The 4338-nt window shown below is 35.2% G+C and overlaps 1 non-coding gene across 1 annotated transcript; it reads right to left on the reverse strand.

Moving 5' to 3' along the window:
* Positions 1–3540: 3540 nt before the first annotated feature.
* Positions 3541–3648, reverse strand: LOC148567621 (small nucleolar RNA R71). The gene has a single exon (XR_015881661.1). It is a non-coding gene; the product is annotated as a small nucleolar RNA R71 (small nucleolar RNA).
* Between the last annotated feature and the right edge of the window lie 690 nt (positions 3649–4338).

Raw genomic sequence — 4338 nt, forward strand, 5'->3', positions numbered from 1 at the left:
GAAGTGGATTTATGCATCAATTACTTATTTCTGTAAACCCTAGTGACTAGTTTATTATAAATAGGACCTTTTGCTATTGTATTAGATATCTTTGGATCTTTGGATTATCTTTTGATCTATTGATCATGTTTTGGGGGCTGGCCATCTCGGCCATGCCTGGACCTTTCACTTATGTATTTTCACGGTAGAGTTTCTACACTCCATAGATTAAGGTGTGGAGCTCTGCTGTTCCTCAAAGATTAATGCAAAGTACTATTGTTTTCTATTCAATTCATCTTATTTCGCTTCTAAGATATTCATTCGTACTTCAATCTGAATGTGATGAACGTGACAATCATCATCATTCCCTATGAACGCGTGCCTGACAACCACTTCCGTTCTACCTTCGACTGAATGAGTATCTCTTAGATCTCTTAATCAGAATCTTCGTGGCGTAAGCTAGAATGATGGCGGCATTCAAGAGAATCCGGAAAGTCTAAACCTTGTCTGTGGTATTCCGAGTAGGATTCAATGAACGAATGAGTGTGACGAGCTCCAAACTTGCGATTGCGGGGTGTTAGTGACAGACGCAAAAGGATAGTAAATCCTATTCCAACATGATCGAGAACCGACAGATGAATAGCCGTGCCGTGACAGGGTGCGTTGACCATTTTCACTGATAGGATAAGATGAAGCCATTGACAAGGGTGATGCCTCCAGACGATTACCCGTGCCGTGACAGGGCATTGGATCATTTTCCCGAGAGATGACCGAAAGTAGCCATTGACAGTGGTGATGTATCACATAAAGCCAGCCATGGAAAGGAGTAAGACTGATTGGATGAAGATAGCAGGAAAGCAGAGGTTCAGAGGAACGAAAGCATCTCCATTCGCTTATCTGAAATTCTCACCAATGAATTACATGAGTATTTCTATCCCTATTCTATTAATTATTATTCGAAAACACCATTATCAATTTATATCTGCCTAACTGAGATTTGCAAGATGACCATAGCTTGCTTCATACCAACAATCTCCGTGGGATTCGACCCTTACTCACGTAAGGTATTACTTGGACGACCCAGTGCACTTGCTGGTCAGTTACACGGAGTTGTGAACCGTGGTTTTGGCATCATGTTTTTGGGGCCATTTCCAGGGAAAGAAAGAGCAATGAACTTTACATAATTAAAGTGTAATCACGATTCCGCGTACCAAGTTTTTGGCGCCATTGCCGGGGATTGTTCGAGTTTGGACAACTGACGGTTCATCTTGTTGCTCATATTAGGTAATTTTCTTTTTGTTTTCTTTTCAAAAATTTTTCAAAAATCTTTCAAAATTTTCTCACCTGTTTTCGAAAAAAAAAAATTTTCAAAAATAAATTATTCTATGGCTTCAAAAATTTTTAAGAATGAATTCTAGTGTTTCATGAAGCATGTTGAAGCCTATCTGGCTGTAAAGCCATACCCAAACTGCTTTGGGATTGGCTAATCACCTCAGTGGAGTCATGCCTAATCCTTCTGGATAGGGTATGTCAGGCTTGTCATGTCTGAATTACACTTATATTTTTATTAAAGCTTGGCTGGCTATTAAGCCCTGCCTGACCCTTTGATTGGAGCTTTAAGACTAACATGACAAGATTCCTGGAATTCATATTAAAGATTTTGAAATCCTTATCTTTGTTTTTCAAATAATTTTCGAAAAGAAAAACCAAAAAAATTTAGAAAATCATAAAAATCAAAAATATTTTTGTGTTTCTTGTTTGAGTCTTGAGTCATATCATAAGTTTGGTGTCACTTGCATATTCATCTTGCATTTTTTGAAAATTCATGCATTCATAGTGTTCTTCATGATCTTCAAGTTGTTCTTGGTCAGTCTTCTTGTTCGATCTTGATGTTTTCTTGTTTTATGTCTTTTCTTGTTTTACATGTGCATCTTTCGTTTATTAGAGTCTAAACATGAAAGATTTCTAAGTTTGGTGTCTTGCATGTTTTCTTTGCATATAAAATTTTTCAAAAATATGTTCTTGATGTTCATCATGATATTCACGGTGTTCTTGGTGTTCATCTTGACATTCATAGCATTCTTGCATACATTCATTGTTTTGATCTAAAAATTTCATGCATTGCATTATTTTATGTGTTTTTCTCTCTCATCATAAAAATTCAAAAAAAATCAAAAAAATATCTTTCCTTTTTTCTCTCGTCAAATTCGAAAATTTGGATTGACTTTTTCAAAAAATTTTTAAAATCTAGTTGTTTTCATGAGCCAAATCAAATTTTCAATTTGAAAATCTTATCTTTTTCAAAATCTTTTTCAAAAATCAAATCTTTTTCAAAATTCTTAGTTATTTTCGAAAATTCCAAAAATATTTTTCAAAAATCTTTTTCTTATTTTTATACCAAATTTTCGAAAATAACAATAACAATTAATGTTTTGATTCAAAAATTTCAAGTTTGTTACTTGCTTGTGAAGAAAGATTCAAACTTTGAGTTCTAGAATCATATCTTGTGATTTCTTATTAATCAAGTCATTAATTATGATTTTAAAAATCGAATCTTTTTCAAAAACTAATTTCAATCATATCTTTTCAAAAATATCTTCTTATCTTATCTTTTTCAAAAATTTGATTTCAAAATATCTTTTCTAACTTCCTAACTTCTTATCTTTTCAAAATTGATTTTCAAAATTTGTTTCAACTAACTAACTAACTTTTTGTTTGTTTCTTATCTTTTTCAAAACTACCTAACTAACTCTCTCTCTCATTTTCGAAAATATCTCCCCCTTTTTTTTCAAAATTTCTTTTTAATTAACTAATTATTTTAAATTTTTATTTTTCGAAAATTGCTAACCTTTTTCAAAAACTATTTTCGAAAATTACTAACTCTTTTTTCAAAAATAATTTTCGAAAATTCTCTTCTCTCTCACCTCCTTCTATTTGTTTATTCATCTACTAACATCTCTCCCTCACCCACAAAAAAAAAAAGAGGATCTCTATTATTATTATTTTTCTGTGCCTCTTCTTTGTCATATGAGCAGGAGCAAGGACAAGAATATTCTTGTTAAAGCAGATCCAGAACCTAAAAGGACTCTGAAGAGGAAACTAAGAGAAGCTGAATTACAACAAACCAGCAACCACCTATCAGAAATTATCAAATAGGAAAAGAAGATGGCAGCTGAAAATAATAATAATGCAAGGAGAATGCTTGGTGACTTCACTGCACCTAATTCCAATTTACATGGAAGAAGCATCTCCATTCCTGCTATTGGAGCAAACAATTTTGAGCTGAAACCTCAATTAGTTTCTCTGATGCAGCAGAACTGCAAGTTTTATGGACTTCCATCTGAAGATCCTTTTCAGTTCTTAACTAAATTCTTGCAGATCTGTGATACTGTTAAGACTAATGGAGTAGATCCTAAAGTCTACAGGCTCATGCTTTTCCCATTTGCTGTAAGAGACAGAGCTAGAATATGGTTGGACTCTCAACCTAAGGATAGCCTGAACTCTTGGGATAAGCTGGTCAAGGCTTTCTTAGCCAAGTTCTTTCCTCCTCAAAAGCTGAGCAAGCTTAGAGTGGATGTTCAAACCTTCAGACAGAAAGAAGGTCAAACCCTCTATGAAGCTTGGGAGAGATACAAAGGACTGACCAAAAAGTGTCCTTCTGACATGCTTTCAGAATGGACCATCCTGGATATATTCTATGATGGTCTGTCTGAGTTATCTAAGATGCTCAAGAACTCATTGACATGGTTGCAAATAACCAGTTCATGTACACTTCTGAAAGGAATCCTGTGAATAATGGGACGCCTATGAAGAAGGGAGTTCTTGAGATTGATACTCTGAATGCCATATTGGCTCAGAATAAAATATTGACTCAGCAAGTCAATATGATTTCTCAGAGTCTGAATGGAGTGCAAGCTGCATCCAACAGTACTCAAGAGGCTTCTTATGAAGAAGAAGCTTATGATCCTGAAAACCCTGCAATAGCAGAGGTGAATTACTTAGGTGAACCTTATGGAAACACCTATAATCCATCATGGAGAAATCAACCAAATTTCTCATGGAAGGATCAAAAGCCTCAACAAGGCTTTAATAATGGTGGAAGAAACAGGTTTAGCAACAGCAAGCCTTTTCCATCATCCACTCAGCAACAGACAGAGAATTCTGAGCAGAATCCATCTAGCGTAGCAAATCTAGTCTCTGATCTATCTAAGGCCACTGTGAGTTTCATGAATGAAACCAGGTCTTCCATTAGAAATTTGGAAGCACAAGTGGGCCAGCTGAGTAAGAGGATCACTGAAATCCCTCCCAGTACTCTCCCAAGCAATACAGAAGAGAATCCAAAAGGAGAGTGCAAGGCCA

Source organism: Arachis ipaensis, chromosome B4 (genome assembly GCF_059453495.1).
Source record: "Arachis ipaensis isolate K30076 ecotype BB chromosome B4, ASM5945349v1, whole genome shotgun sequence".
NCBI classification, from domain to species: Eukaryota; Viridiplantae; Streptophyta; class Magnoliopsida; order Fabales; family Fabaceae; genus Arachis; species Arachis ipaensis.